Here is a 17254-nt window from a genome sequence, read left to right as displayed (position 1 = left end):
CCTCAAAACCAAATCCTAATCTGAAACCGTCACCCTCTATTCCCAGGGGCACATCCCCAGTGCCTGGCACAAGGTTGCAGCCTCCGCTTCCTACACCCCCTGCTGGAGATTTGTTAATGAAAGAATTCTTCTTGAGTGAATTAAGTGTGGCTCTCAACGCTCAGACAATTAAAATGGAAGATAAACTTAGAGATCTTAAAGAGGAGATAAAACAGGAGATAAAACAGGAGGGAAAAGAAGAAATAAAAGAAATAAAAGGGGAAATAAAAGAACTTAAACAGCAGTGGTATGATAAAATCGATGCCAGGGTTGTTAAAATTAAAGATGAAATGCTGGGACTTGTAACTGTATTGACAGAACATGTTTCCGGAATTGAAGATAGTCTAGACTCTAGAAGATCTTAATGAGGCTAATACCAACTTGACATTGAAAACAGAGGTGGTGGAACAAAAAGTTGAAAATGCTGAAAAAGAAATTATTATGATACAGTATAGACAAATGGAACTGGCATTAAGAGTAAGGGGGCTGCGTGAGGAGAAACAGGAGAACCTGAAACAGATCCTATCAGAAGCCTTTGACCATCTGGTGGGAAGACCAGGGACTACGCTCGACTGGCAGATCGACAAAGTTTATCGCATTAACTCCTGGGTGGCAAAGCAGAAACAGCTTCCTCGAGACATCGTTATATACTTCACTACAAGAGAGCTCAGAAACATGATACTACAAGAGTCTTATAACACTAAGCTTCAAATTGGTGGTCAAGACCTGATTGTTTTGAAAGAGATACCACCTCAAATGTTAAGAGCCAGGAGAGACTACGCTTTTTTAGTCGAAGAACTCAGAAACCATCAGATACAGTATAGATGGGACGCACCATTTGGTATTATACTTACATTTGATAGGCAAAGATATCGTCTCAACTCTGTATGGAAAGCCCAAGATTTTTATCATAATATTTTGAAGGCTGGATATCCTGCATCATCTGGACCTGGAGAAAGACCACAAGAAGGACAGGACAGACAGCAAACTACACAACTATCAGATAAGATGGAGCATCTCTCTCTTCTAGAAGCGCAAGGTGTTATGGAACAAAGACCTAGCCGTATGATTACTAGACGAATGGAGAAACAAGCTAAAAGGCAACAACCTCAACAATCACCGGCCATCGATCAAGGAGCTACAGTAACAAGTCTGGAAGCAGTGGGAGGAGCTAGGCCTAAGGTTAAACAGGCCATGCAGGATACTCTAAAAAAGCTTCAGCCAACCAAAGATGACAACTAAGATCTTAACATGGAATGTCAATGGATTGAATTCTCCACAGAAGAGAAAGAAAATACTCCACTATCTCAAACAATTTAAGAATGACATAATTTGTTTGCAAGAAACTCATATCAAATCAACTGATCAAAAATATCTGATTAACTCAAAACTTGGTCAACATTTTGTAGCTTCTGCTATGGAAAAGAAGAATGGTATAGTTGTGTATTTAAGAAAAGACATGAAAGCTGAATTAATTGAAGCAGATCCCTTCGGAAGATATATCGTGTTAGACCTAATCCTAGAAGGGAAAATTAAAGCAATATACCAATAGCAAACAGCACAAATCATAGTCAATGGAAGTTTAACAGACTCTTTTCAAATTGGAAAAGGTACAAGACAGGGCTGTCCTTTGTCCCCGCTATTGTTTATTATAACTTTGGAAGTATTGTTGAATAAAATACGGGGCTTGGATGGTCTAAAAGAGATTAAGATTAGGCAGCAAGAATACAGAGTGTGCGCTTTTGCGGATGATTTGGTCATAATATTGGAACAACCGCAGGAATCCAGTATGGTTTTAATGAATACGATTAATCAATATGGTCAAGTATCTGGTTTTAAAATAAAATTAGGAAAAACCAAAATATTAGCTATAAATATGAATGCTAAACAAAAGGAAGAACTAGGAGGGATGCTAGGATATGAGGTAGTCAAAAAAGTCAAATATCTTGGAGTCAATATTTTAACCTCAAATGGGAAATTATATAAGCATAATTATGAACCACTTTGGCATAGTATACAGATAGAGATGAAAAAATGGGAGAAATTGCACTTATCTTTGCTGGGTAGGATAGCGGCAGTGAAAATGAACATTTTACCAAAGTTTTTATTTCTCTTCCAAATGTTACCTATACTTAAAAAAGATGCGAATCTTTTAGAATGGCAGAAGGGTATTAACAAATTTGTATGGGCAGGAAAGAAGCCGAGGGTAAAGATGAAAATAATGCAAGATGTACGTGAGAGAGGAGGCTTGAAATTACCTAACCTAAAACTATATTATGATGCAGTGGCACTATCTGTAATTAGTGATTGGACTCATTTAACTAATGATAGAATACTGAATATCGAGGGACACGATCTGGTATATGGTTGGCATGCTTACCTGTTATTCAACAAAAATTTGGATAAGAAGTTTAAAAGTCATATTTTAAGAAATGCTTTACTGCGGGTCTGGAAAAAATACCAATATAAATTAAATGACAAGATACCCATGTGGGCAATTCCTAGACATGCAATTGAAAATATGAACATAGCACAAAAACAGGATAGAACTACCTATAGACAGCTTCTCATTTTGGAAAGGGGGGTACTACAACTAAAATCTTTACAGGTATTAAAAGAGGAGAAGGTAGTTCAAACATGGTTCCAGTATGGGCAATTACAGGCCAGGTGGAAAATAGATCAAAAAATTGGTTTTACCCAAGCTGAAGATAATTTGTTTAAACAAATAAGAGATCAAAGCTTAATGCATATAAAGAGGATATATAATGCAGTGGTCCCCAACCTTTTTATCGCCGCGGACCAGTCAGCCTTTGATAATTTTACCGTGGCCTGCTGAGCGCAGGGGCGCGCGGGGCTCTCTTCCCTGGAGCCTTTGCGCACGGCCCAGGAGCTTTTGCGCACGGCCCAGGAGCCTTTGCGCTGCAGCCTGGTCCTTCGCCTCCCCCCCCCGGAGAAAGCCGGTCCGGAGAAAGCCAGTCCCCGCGCCTCTCACTCCCACACGTGCCACCTCCGAGCGTCACAGCCCCACCAGCCCCGCATAGAGCGAGCGAGCAGCTCAAGGTCACCTCCGGACAGCGGCAGTGGCCCCTTCCAGAAAAACCTGCAGCAAAGGCGCCAGTTAACCACCACCTGCTTACCAGGGTTGGCTGCCTCGGGCGCTTGGGCAAAAGTGGCCCCGAGGAGGCGGACGCGCACAGCTGACGCGCGTCTTTCCGAGCTCCACAAAAAACCCCAATGGCCCCCTTTCGGTGCAGGCTGGAAGCCAGGCGGGAAGTTCCCGTTCTCTTACCTGGGCTGTGACAACTATTGGGGAAGTGTGCAGCGCCTCAGAAGTAAAGCTGCCGCCGCTGACGCCATTCCTTGGAAGCGATGGAGCGGCTGAGGCAGGAAGGCGCGTGGCGGTGGCAGCTGTTCAGCCAGCCGCCTCGCAGGAGAAGAGCCACTCTTGGGTTTCGCAGGGGGTGGCGGTGGCGGCGGTACCAGCAGCGCCTGGGGATTCCACCAGCGCGCGCGCGGACCTTTGGGCAGCTGTTCATGTCCCCCGGCCGCTGCAGCGATCATGGCCCCCGGCCGCTGCGCGGCCCGGTGCCAGGTACTCCACGGCCCAGCACCGGTCCGCGGACCGGGGGTTGGGGATCACTGATATAATGTATTAATACAGATGGATTCGGAAACAGAATTAGTTAAAGATTGTATGATAAAGTGGGCTCAAAATATTGAAGAACCAATAATGTTGGATACATGGGAAAGAATATGGGTAACAAATGTGAAATTTACACAAGCTCAAAACCTGAGAGAAAATTTTTATAAGATGTTCTATAGATGGCATTTAGATCCTAAAAAGTTGGCTTCTATGTATCCGTATGTACAGCCTAAATGTTGGAGGTGTGGTTCTCTCGATGCTACATATTTTCATATATGGTGGACTTGCCAAAAGGTTAAGGCATTTTGGATAAAAATATGGTGGATTATGCAAAATATCTTTAAAAGAAGGATAAAGTTTACTCCTCAGTTATTCTTACTAGCTATATGTACTGACTTTACAATGGTAGAGACTAACTTGACTCTGCACCTAATAACAGCAGCAACGTTATTGGTGGTTGCTGTTGGTGGCGCAATACTGGAAGAAGGAAGACTTGCCTACAATTCAAGAATGGACATTGAAAGTTACAAACTTAGCCGAGATGGCTAAAATATCGGCATAACTTAAAGATCACTCAAATGAGAGATATAAACGAGACTGGAAAAAATGGATTGACTATATACAAAATAAATACGGGACCAAGAAATTCCAGTTAGCCTATGCTTAAGATCAGAAATGATTTAAATTGTTTAAAGTTAGCTCAGCAAGAAGAAGCTAAGATCAACATAGAGATGCTATTAATTTCTTTATTTCTTTTTTCTCAATAGATTTTAGACTGTGTTTGTTAAAAATCCATACCGTGTACGGGTCTGGGAAGTCGGGGGGGAGGAGGAGAGGGGGGTTGGGGGGGAGGGTGGAGGGAGGGAGTGGTATACATTAGGCTAGACAAGAATTTGGTGGTAAACCAGAACTATTTTGACACACAAAATAATTGTACTCCAATGTCTTACTGATTGAGGAATGATGAAATGTTTGTTTTAAAAGAAAATAAAACTTTTGAACCGAAAAAAAAAAGAATGGATAATGTTGAGGAATAAAAGATTACTCAAATTGGAAGGTCATGGCCTCTAAGCAGGATGGCATGCCTTCCTGTGATATAAAAAAGGATCTGCAGATAAATATTTTATTAGACACTATATCAGACAGTCCCTGTTATTAATATGGAACAAAATTAATCACGGCCACTATACCAAAATACCCATTTGGCTATCTATGATGGAAGCATATATACACTCAAATTTAATTAATATGGAAAATATTGTTACATATAAAGAGTTATTGAACAGACAGGGGGAGATTAAAACTAGATTAGAATTGGCATCACAAGGGGTACAAGTAGAATGGTCATCTTATTTACAGATACAGTCAAGGTTTGCACAGGACAGGAAGAAGGAAGGTATTGCTAAAGATTACACAGTGTTAGATAAACTTTTGATAGAGACAGAAAACAAGTTGATCAAAGTGCTATATAGATTTTTATTGGAATATAAACTCGAGGAAGAACATGTCAAAGAAACTATGGTCGCCTGGGCAAAAAATTTTGGTTATAATGTGGAATTGGCTAAGTGGGAAAAACTTTGGATACTTAATCGGAAACTAACATTGGCTACGGCGTATAAAGAAAAACTTTATAAGATGTTCTACAGATTGCATCTCTCCCCAGCACGACTCTCCAAAATGTTTAAAAATCTGGCCCCAAATTGTTGGAATTGTAAAAAAACACCAGGCACTTTTTATCATATGTGGTGGACATGCAATGAGGGCAAAAAATATTGGAAAATGATTCAATCATGGTTGGAACAAATGGTGGGAGACCAAATTTTGTTTAAACCAGAAATTTTTCTCCTGGGCATAATACTGGAGGGGTTTAAGAAAAAATGTACTCTATCTAATTATACATGTACTAAGTGCAGCGTGCATAACTTTTGCGCAGTATTGGAAAAAAGAAAATACACCATCAGAGCTAGATATCATCAGAAAAGTGTTGGCCTGTGCGGAAGCAGAGAGGCTCACTCTTGAACTTAAAAATAAAGGGGTAATCAGCATATTTTGAAGTCTGGAACAGATTTTATGACTGTATAAGACAAGGTGACAAGACTGGAACAAACTGTATACATTGTGATTGGACAGAAGGATAGATAATGCACTAAGTAGGCTAATAGTTAATGGTTGAGACTAATTGTGCATAATGTGATTGTATGATCACTTCGACTCTGAGATACTGCATTGTTTTAAATGTAAAAATAATAAAAATATATATTTTTAAAAACAGTAGACAGTCTAAGGTTGAAGCTATGAGGGTTTGAGGATGTAACAACAGAGTCCGGTAGAGAATTCCAGGCACTGACCACTCTGTTGCTGAAGTCATATTTTCTGAAATCAAGTTTGGAGCAGTTTACCTTGAGTTTGTATCTATTGAAGTGTATTATTGTGGTTGAATCGAGCCTCTCTCTTAAGAGAGGAAAATGTAGCTTTCTTTTTGGCCGGATTTCCAAACTCCTACAACAAACAACTCTAATATAATTAGGTAGCCAACAAGTGAAGACAGGTAGGTTATATGAAGAAACTCAGAGACTCTGCATTTTACCCGAAACATGTTGAAACATAAAGGAGAAAGCTTGGCTGAATGAGGCAATCTGTTCTTACTACTGTACGGACTCTCTCTTTTTGAAAGGACGTGGCCCCTCCCTAGCCAAGGGAATAAGGAGGGGCTTCGGTGGCTTTTCTTTTTAAACGGAGCTTAGCTGCATCTACTAGCTGAGTCTGTTCGGAACTTTCTCTCTTCCTAGGACTGAGGAAATAGCAGCTTGTTTTTGATGGCCAGCTAATTTCACTGATGTCTTTCTCATCAATCCGGAAAGGCAGATTTTCTTCTGTCTAGGTTTTTTTTCTCTCCCTCCCCTGGAACTGAATTCATTTTTCCCACAATATCACTTTGTGTCTGGACGTGAAAGATCACCTGCTGCTTAGCTTGTGGAAGGGAAGGAGAAGCTTCCAGGGACAGCTGTCCAGGCACCTTGCAAGTAAGTCATTTTGCTGCAATTAGAAGCCTTCCTCCTGATTTTAGCGAAGTTGCAATCTTTGGGAAACCTTTACCGTTGGGGAGAGAATGGGCTGGGGTGGGTTTATGTTTCCTTCATTGATGTTTTTCTTTGCCAAGTAGAATTCATTCTATTTATTTGGTTCATTCTTCTGCCCAGTGATGGTTGAGATGATGGTTGAGATCAGATGGTTGAGATGATGGTTGAGATGTGATAGTTGAGATGATGGTTGAAATCAGATGGTTGAGATCAGATGGTTGAGATGATGGTTGAGATGATGATTAAGATGATGGTTGAGATGAGATGATTGAGATGAAATGGTTGAGATGAGATGGTTGAGATGATTTTTGAGATGATGGTTGAGATGTGATGGTTGAGATGCACTACCTGATACTGTGGTTTCTTCCCAAACCCCCAAAACTTTAACCTTAGACTGTCTACTGTGGACCTCACCCATTCCTAAGAATAGGGGCGTGCATAAGAGCACCAAAGTACCTAGTGTCCCTGTCCTAATATTCCCTTGTATTCGTATTCATTTCATGCATTCATAATCATGTCTATACTTATATCTGTTATCTAATTCATGCTTGACAAAATAAAATAAATGTAATAAATAAAAATAAACCATCCATGAATAAGGTAGACTTAAGCAGAGAAAAAAATGGGGTCTTGGCACAGGAAAGGTGCTATACTATGAGCTGAATTTCTCTATTATTGCTTTCATTGGTGGGTTATCTTCCCCCCCCCCCAAAAAAAAGAGTAAGCGTTTTTAGAATCGGGGACTGATATCTTCCCATTAAGAAGAGAGAGATGCTTGTTGTGTCTTAGACTCTCCATCTGGAGAATCTTCAGAACAATTTAAGCACCTGAAGGCACTTACCTTGGAGAACATGAATGCCTGAAACCTGCTTTGCAAATGCTGATGGTTCTTGCACAATCCTTTTTACCACCCGCTATATCACTATTCCTTTACTGAATGGGAGAGAGATTCCTCTTCTTCAAATACACAAGTTATGAATCATATCATCCCATTCGGTGCTTTACGACTTGATTCAACTCAATCCGATTAATATTAGCAATCTCATACTTATCGCATTTGGCATGACATTAACCTGTGCCCTTATGGAGGGGGTAGAGGATGTTTAAAAGTTTGCTTACCAAATTGATGATTCCATGAGAGTTAGTGCTTGCCCCCATCACATCTGAGAGGGCATGGATCCTGCAGGCTGACCAGCATCCACCCCTTCGTATGTCTCCATGAATAAGGAAAGACAAAAAAATTGCTACTGGTTTGTTTGTTTTTTGCCTACCTTTAACTTCTAGCCTGGCCTGTTTCCCTATTTTAAATAGAGCTTGGACACTTTGGCATTCTGCCTATGTCAATCCATTCACTCTTTCTACAAAGCATTTATTGATTTACTAGATGAGAAGAGGAAGGAATAATTGAAGGTGTTAGAAGGTGCATTGCAAAATAAATATTTCTGGAACTCAGTCTGGTGTTCTAAAGCTATTCTCTAAGGCGGGCACGCAGTGGCTCAGTGGCTAAGATACTGAGTTTGTTGATCAGAAAGATCAGCAGTTTGATGGTTCAAATCCCTAGCGCTGCATAACGGAGTGACCTCCTGTTACTTGTCCCAGTTTCTGCCAACCTAGCAGTTCAAAAGCATGTAAGAATGCAAGTAGAAAAATAGGAACCACCTTTGATAGGAAGATAACAATAGCAATCACAATAGCAGTTAGACTTATATACCGCTTCATAGGGCTTTCAGCCCCTCTAAGTGGTTTACAGAGTCAGCATATTGCCCCCAACAATCCGGATGTTCCGTGCGCCTTCGTGCATTTAGTCATGCCGGCCACATGACCATGGAGATGTCTTTGGACAGCGCTGGGTCCTCGGCTTTGAAATGGAGATGAGTACCACCCCCTAGAGTCAGGAACAACTAGCACATATGTGCGAGAGGAACATTTACAGGGGTGTCCACCCTTGGCAACCTTGATGTCCAGTTGTTTCAGAATCTCATCCTACTTTTTCTGCCTCCTTATCAGCTTTTAGAGCAAGGGTGTCCAACCTGGGCAACTTTAAGGCTTGTGTGGACTAAAGTTGCCAAGCTCCCAGAATACCCCAACCAACTCCATTCTGGGAGCTGAAGTCCACAAGCCTTAAACTTGCCAAGGTTGGACACCCTTGCTCTAAAAGCTGATAAGGAGGCAGAAAAAGTAGGATGAGATTCTGAAACAACTAGACATCAAGATAGGAATAGATGGTGCCTCAGTGGTACTTGAGAGACAGTTTAGGATTTTCATGTGAAGATTAGAAGGGAAGCGTTGAAGTCTTTTCTTTTTTGCACATAGACCTAATATGGATCCATGGGGAAATAAGGACCTTTCAGCCATAAGTTATCCTCAGTTTTCAGGTATAATGAACATAGCTGTACACTCCGGCTGGAAAGCCACTATGGTCCAATAGAAACATGTTTGGTTTCATCCAGGAAGGTCTAGTTTGATTAATTCCCAACCCTGCACGGAGGATTATTGGAATCTTTACATTTAACTAATCTAGGAGGATGCAATAGAGATTTGAAATGAGATTTATTTCTATCCATAAGAACCAAAATGGTAGATCCTGCTTTCAGATAACACACTGGAGAAGGGAGACATTTGTAAAAGATTTTGGCATGTATTTTGGCTAGGTCTCGGACCAGACCAATTTGGTCCAATTGTAAGACTTATCAAGACTACAGAACTGCCAGAAAATGACTGGATGGCACCACGAGGCTCTGAAAGTTTGTTTTAAAAATAAATAAATTCTAAAAGCTTCAGAAAGCCATGCATTATGCCAGAGTTAGGAATCATGTTATTTTCAGCTTTTTACTTTGGAAAAATCGAAAGGGAAAATGGAAAAGACTGATGCACACATGTCCACCTTTTATTAGGCACTCTCACTTTTTAATAGTAGCCAAGTAAATTTTGCAGGCTCAAAGCAATGCTTCAGCTGATGAACGCTTGCTGGCCATCATTCAACATTTGCATTCCTCCAACTGTTGTGATGCAATTCTCCAGTCAAAACCTGCATGCATAACTACATTCCAGGAAAAATAATAACGCTAAATATATTAGAGAAATGGGCTCTGTGTGTGTGTGTGTGTGTGTGTGTGTGTGTGTAGGTGTGTGTTTTCCGCAAAATATCTATGTGAAGAGAAACAGGCAAGAAAGCTTTGTGAAAAAGTAGAAAATTGAACTGTACTGAACTGAAGGACAGTTCACATGGGGGGGGAGAATCAAAATCAATGGATTTATAAATGATTCTATTGATGCATTAATACGTTAAAGAATTGAATAAAATAATTTATGAATAAACCTTCATAAAACATTCCGTAATGAGGTTAGATATTTGCCCAAAGAGACCTCTTGACATTTCTTTGGTGCAATCCAGCTCTAATCCAGCAATTGCTTAGCTCAGCCATTGCAACATTTTGTGATTTTAAAACTCAGTGAGGTCTCTTCTTTCTCTTCTGCATTCATCGGTGACCTTGCCTTGACATCACAGCTCCTGAGAAGACATGGGGAAGTGAGAACGCATTATACAGGAACAGTCTAAAGTTGGAATTAGCATGCTTACCTGTTTTAGAATCATAGACTCAAAGGACTGGAAAGGACCTTGGAGGTCTTCTAGTCTGATCACCAAAAGCCTTTCCGCCATCTATTTTCCAAGGCACCCAAAGGCCAAACAAGGAATAATGGATGGAAACTGACCAAGGAGAGATTCAACTTAGAAATAAGGAGGAACTTTCTGACAGTGAGAACAATCAACCCATGGAACAGAAGTTGTCTTTGGATGTTGTGGGAGCTTCATCACTGGAGACTTTCAAGAAGAGATTGGACTGCCATTTGTCAGAAAGGGTGTAGGGTCTCCTGCTTGGGCGGAGGGTTGGACTAGATGACCTACAAGCTCCCTTCTAACTCTGTTAATCTGTTAAAATCTCAGACAAATGGTGGTCCAATCTTTTCTTTTTTTATTAAAAAGTTTTTTTTATTTTTCTCTTTCAAATTTATTCACAAATATACACTCTTATAATTACTATTTAACTATTATCTATTCATCATTAATCTTCATCATTATTTTCTTACAAATATATAGAATACAGTTTGGCTCACTTTCTTGCTTCCCCTTGACTCCATGTTATTTTGCTCCTTCTGTCTTCTCAACCTCCCTTCTCTGCCTTCTTCTTTCCTCCTCTCCTTCCTCCTTTCTTCTTCCCCTCTCTTTCCCCCTTCTCCTCTCTTCTCCTCCTTCTTTCCCTCTGCCCCACTCTTAATTCCCCTCCCTTACTTCCTCTGCTTTACCCTTTCTCCCTTTCCCTGCTCATCCTTCCTCCTTTCCGTTGTTGCCCTGTGCTTATTTACTTTCTCTGATGGGTGTTCGGGGCAGCGTTTCAGCGATCCCAACTTAATACAAATAATTTTCTTTGTTACATTTTATTTCTAATAATAATTCCAATCTTTTCTTGAAAACCTCCAGTGATGGAGCACCCACAACTCTTCTAGCCCTACATGCAAAATTGAACAAATGATAAAAAGCAGTTACGTAGTTTCCCTACTTATAAGTGTTACTCGCTGGTGGCGAAAACCGCCACTGGGGATCCTCCTTAATGTTTGATAGAATAACAAGGAACTGAAGAGGGAGTGTTTATTTACTTGTCAATGGTCCTGATTAATATCTCTTTAGAAGTTCATCGTAACAAATTCCACACCCAACCTAATTTAAATTCTGGTAACTATTTACAGATCTCTTTTCACTTGCTTAGAATTGCATACTCCTCCTACCTGTATCTTTACATCTTTAAATAACAGAAGGGCTTATCTTGTTCACAGTTTGACTGTATAATTACGTAAGTTGTATTACTGTCCTTTGTATATAGCTTTATTTTATTTTATGTTTGTGCCTCTTTACTTATTTTTTTTTTGTATGTTGTGATTGACCACATTTTTCCATTAGCAGCTTCAATTATCATTTTTAACGATACAGATTCTTGATTCCCCCCCCCCAATAATGGCACATCCAATTAGCAAAATAGTATTTAAACTTAAAAAAAACACACAAATGAGAAAACCTCAAACAAGCTAAAAATCTGAGCCAAAAAAAGGAAAGAAGAAAAATAAATGAATAAACTGCCTTATGTTTTATATTTATCAATAGCTACTGATTTATTAATGAAAACACTATGGGTAATTCCATCAGTACAAATATTATTGCAGAAAATTACAGATATGAACTGCATTAACTGTGACCTTTTTGCTAAACTTCCTTATTCTCAATCTGGCTGACTATTTTTGTTTTTTGTTTTGTAACTTTACTGATTTGTGCTGCCTTCATGTTCCAGTGTGATTGTCAATCTTTTATATAGTTTCACAACTATTCAAGATCCTTGCTACAATCTCCAGCTTGTTTTAGTTTACTTGTTCCTTGTTTCCTTGGGTCCCTTGTTTGTTTTCTTGTTTTCAGTTTTACCCATCATGTTCATGTTTTATATTTTTAATACACAGATGGGTTTCACGGGTTCGTGATGGGCTAGATGGGGGCATGTGACTGAATGGGTGTGGCCAATTTGACATCACTCGTGCACGCTTAGTCACGTGACACCCCTCACCAAAATGGGGAGGTGCCATAAGCCAGGTTGATCAGGGCAGCATGCTGCTCCGAGAAGCCATGCTCGGCAGGCTCCCATCTGTGAGTGCAACACACTATCACTGTCAAAAGTGCTGTGATTTGACACTATAGATATAATTCATTCCTTTTCATTTTAGCAGCCTAGGCGTTCCAGAGTTATGCTGGAACACACACACACAAACACACATCCCAAGGGATGTTAGGGGTGTTTTACCCCCACAGTATTTGTTTCCAGTCAACTGTGTACCAGGTTTTGTTGAAATTGTTTGAGGTGTTTCAGATTTTTCAGAGTTATGCTAGAACACACACACACATAGCCACACACACAGAGACACACAGACACACACACAGAGAGACAGACAGACAGACACACACACACACACACACACACACATATATAAATAAACCAAGGAGTGAGAAGAAAACAACTTTGAGGGGTCCTTGGAGTTCTCTTGGTTGTTTTCTTGAGGATGTTTCATTACCCAAACTGGGTAACATCAACAGTGCTAGTCAATGTTATCTAGTTTGAAATATCTCCCAGAAAACAACCAAGCGTAGGGAACACCCAGGATCCCTCGTCTCAACCCTGAGCTACAAATAATCTCCTTTCTGGAAAACAACTTTTTCCATTTGCCCCAGTGGACAATGCCTTTTCATGCTTTTCAGACCCTGGGCCAGAAGCCAGCCTGTTTGTAACTCTGACAACTGCAAGCAGTTTATCAGTTCAGACTCCAAGAAAATATTCTTTTGGTCCCCTTTGTTCAGCCAACTAAACGGGGAGAGGGAGAACATTTAACGAATGACTGGCAGGGAATCCCTAGGATGAAGCCAAGCATCTAAAAAGACCCTGGACTGAAAGGGAGGGAGAAAGATGAGGGATGAAATTCACGAATAAGAATGTAGCAGTGATCATGTCATAAAGAAAAGGAGAAGATGCATGGAAGGAAAGCTATTCCTGTTGACTTCTACTACTGCTCCATCCACCTGACAGATGACTCAGTAGAAGAGAATATGTGTAGCTCAGGGTTGAACTGTAAACTCCTTGGTACTCTCTAAACTGGGTTTTCTTGCAAACATTTCAGATGTCTTATACATAAACAGAGAGCAAATCCCACTTCCCTTTGAGCACTGATGATGCTACCTAGTTGGGTAATGAAATGTCTGCAAGAAGACAACAAAGCACAGAGAGCACCAAGGATCATACAGTCCTTCTCCCCCTCCTCCCCCTCCTCCTCCACCACCACCACCTCTTCCTCTTTTTATTCTTCCTCTTCTTTGTCTGCTTCCTCCTCCTCCTCCTCTTCTTCTTCCTTCTCCTCCTCCACCACCACCTCTTCCTCCTCCTCTTCTTCGTCTGCTTCCTCCTTCTCCTCCCCCTCCTCTTCCTCCTCCTCTTCTTCTTCCTTCTCCTCCTCCACCACCACCACCACCTCCTCCTCCTCCTCCTCCTCCTCCTCCTCCTCTTCTTCTTCTTCTTCTTCTTCCTCTTCTTCCTCCTCCTCCTCCACTTCCTCCTCCTCCTCCTCTCCACAAAACCTTCTCCCATCTAGCACTGATGATGTTATCTAGTTGGGTAATGAAACGTCTGCAACAAAAGAACCAAGTTCAGAAAGCATCAAGGATCACACAGTCGTCCTCCTCCTCTTCTTCTTCTTCCTCCTCCTCTACTCCACAAACCCCTCTCCCTTCTAGCACTGACAATGTTGCCTATTTGGGCAATGAAACATCTGCAAGAAAACAGCCAAGTTCAGCGAGCATCAAGGACTCCACATTGACCGATGACTGCCCAAAATTATAATCTTCAATTGGGGGGGAAAAAACCCTACCAGTTTATATTTGCCGTAAAGCAAGACAGGAAAATGATCCGATTACACAGAAATCTTTTCATAGACAGAGGGCCTCTGAATTCAGTCACAGTATAGATAACACTGAATTTAATGTTTGGTTTGGCTTTTCATAATCTCTTCTCCGTTTTAGGAAGTTTTCTTCCTAAATGGTAAAAACAGTTGCTTTTAGTGGGGGCGGGGTGCCAATTTCTGTTTAAAAAGACAACATGTCTCTTTGCAAAGTATATCCGGCAGCAGGTCTCATCAATTACCTCTTTTGACCGCTGGATTAAAACTAAAGACAACAGTTGGATGAACATCTGGATAACATCTGGATCCACTTATTGCTCATGCCTGACAAATTACAGGACGGTTCATACCAGGGGTGAAATCCAGCAGGTTCTGACAGGTTCTGGAGAACCGGTTGTGGAAATTTTGAATAGTTTGGAGAACCGGCAAATGCCACCTCTGACTGGCCCCAAAGTGGGGTGGGAATGGAGATTTTGCAGTATCCTTCCCCTGCCATGCCCACCAAGCCATGCCTACAGAACCTGTAGTAAAAAAAAATTCAATTTCGCCACTGGCTCATACTCAGGTTAACCCATTTACTGGGCTCCAATAATGTGCTGAGCCAGATCAGTTACAAGCCTAATGACTTAGTTTGCTTAACATGCTAAGACTGGCTAGTTTTTAGCCTTAATCAGGTCAGTTACAAATCCGGTGGCTTAGCTTGCTTTAACATAGTCCGGTCGTTTTATTGCTTGTGATGTTCTGTAAAAGCAGAAATCTGATAAGCTCAGGGGTGAAATCAACTTACCTTCGCTACCGGTTCGCAAATGTGAGCTCGCATGCGCGGTACTTTCCGTGCAGGGGTGGGCTTCAAAATTGTTTAGTACCGGTTCAGTGAGCGTGGCTAGATGGGGGCCATGTGACTGAGTGGGCGTGGCCAACTTGACATCATTCATGCACACTCAGTCACCCGACCCGCCCCCATCAATCCACGCCCACTGAAGTGGTGGCAAAAGGTTTTCTTTGGGGGGGGGCAGGCCGGGGCTCTTCACTGTCTTTTGGGGGGAGATCCCCAGAGCGCCTTTATTTTGTTCTGCGGGCTCCCTCACAGGAAACTTCTCTTTCTGGCCCACAAGCAGAGAACAAGGTTGCTACCTGCCCCACCCTTCCCTCAGTCTCCGCATCGCTGCCCATTGCCAATTCAACTCTGTGCAGAGCGGGCTTCGCAGGATGCCATAAGCCATCCTGATCAGGCAGTATGCTGCTCCAAGATGCCAGCACCCTGAAGAGGTCCGCGCGGGACTCCTCTGGCTGCAAAGTACGGCACGAGGGGCAGAAGCCCCCAAACCCAGCGGTGCAATGCAACTCCAGCAGCAGCAGAGCCCGCAGCCCTGTCCCCACCCGGATCCCAAGCAGCTGGGTGCTGCTGCTGCTGGAGCTGAGTTGCCCCGCTGGGTTCGAACCGCTTGAATTTCACCCGTGGATTAGCTTCTGATTCTGTGTGGAAAATCAGAAAATAGGTCAATTCAGCAACCAGTTTAAGCAGGTTATTGGAACTCAGCCATCATGTAAACTGTTGTTTTCTTTGCCCAAAGGTGTTGTAACTCAACAGGATGTTGAGGCCTCAAACTGGGTGAAATCCACCCAAGTTGTGTGTGCACCTTCTAAAAAAATTTCAAAAGCTGTTCTCACCTTTCCGTTTTGAATGCAGAAGGATATGCATGACAGCTGACTCACATTTATGACAGGTTGCAATGCCCCGGGGTTGCACGTGCAGACCCCCCTTCTGACAAGCAAAGCCAGTGGGGAAACGAGATTCACTTAACAACCATGTTACTAATTTAACAACGGCAGTGATTCAGTTAGCAAGTGTGAAGAAAAGTCATAAAATGGGGCAAAACTCACTTAACAAAATAGGTTTCAGGATCAGTTATGATTGTAACTTGAGCTTTACCTGTATAGGACGGGATCTTTTAAAGTACAGGTAGTCCTCGACTTATAACAGTCCATTAAGTGACTGTTTGAAGTTACAGTGGCACTGAAAAGAGTGACTTAGAACTGTTTTTCACACTTACCACTATTGTACCCTGTTTTCCCGAAAATAAGACCACCCCGGATAATAAGCCCAATGAGGCTTTTGAGTGCATGCGCTAAAATAAGCCGTCCCCTGAAAATAAGCCCGCTCCAAAAATCTTGCAACACAGCAGCAGCCATGAGGTGACCACACTCGTTTCCTCCTGCACCTCAAAAATAATAAGGCCAAGCACTTATTTTGGGGGTCAAAAGAAAATAAGACCCTGTCTTATTTTTAGGGAAACACGGGTAGCATCCCCACAGTCATGTGATCAAAATTCAGACATTTGGAAACTGACTCGTGTTTACGACCATTGTAGTGTCTTGTGGGTCACATGATCCTCTTTTGCAACTTCTGACATGCAGAGCCAATGTGGGGGGGCCAGATTCACTTAACAATCAGGTTACTAAACTAACATAGTGATTCGTTTAACAACCGTGGCACAAAAAGTTGTAAAATGGGGCAAAATTCACTTAACAAGCATCTCGCTTAGCAACACAAATGTTGGGTTTAATCATTGGGGATGCAAGGACTACCTGTACACCTAATTTCAATGAGCTTTAGAAATAAACCAAGGTCACTTGTTTTAGTTTGAGCAGGTTTTATTTATTTATTTTGTTTTGTTTGTTTTGATTTGTCAACAAGTACAAGGAAATAAGTACGCACAAATAAATGGATATAAATAAGCAAAACAGCCATAAACACATAAAAAGAGTGCATATCAATGGGACAGTAGGACAGGGACGGCACACTGGTGTGCTTATTCGCATCCCCTTAGGGACCTCTTAAGAAACACATAAGGTCCACGGTTGACAGCATAAGGGAAAAGGTATGGGGGTTAGAGGAACTAACAACAGGATCAGGTAGGGTGCTTCACATATTTACTACTCTATTGCTGAAATCGTTTTTCCTGCAATCAAGATTAGAGTGGATTACATTTGGTTTGTATCTATT

The 17254-nt window shown here is 41.6% G+C and overlaps 1 protein-coding gene across 1 annotated transcript in view; it reads left to right on the top strand.

Moving 5' to 3' along the window:
• The first annotated feature begins 6430 nt into the window (after positions 1–6430).
• The window catches only part of CYSLTR1 (cysteinyl leukotriene receptor 1), a 33190-nt gene continuing 22366 nt past the window's right edge, over positions 6431–17254 (top strand). Inside the window, exon 1 of the mRNA XM_087727121.1 lies at positions 6431–6705. The gene's annotated coding sequence lies outside the window, so the exon portion shown is untranslated. The remainder of the gene's footprint in view (positions 6706–17254) is intronic.

This window comes from Thamnophis sirtalis, unplaced genomic scaffold, assembly GCF_051295495.1.
Source record: "Thamnophis sirtalis isolate CommonGarterSnake01/CBP01778 unplaced genomic scaffold, rThaSir2_p1.2 scaffold_13, whole genome shotgun sequence".
In the NCBI taxonomy this organism is placed as follows: domain Eukaryota; kingdom Metazoa; phylum Chordata; class Lepidosauria; order Squamata; family Natricidae; genus Thamnophis; species Thamnophis sirtalis.
This window is presented reverse-complemented; position numbering and strand designations above follow the sequence as displayed.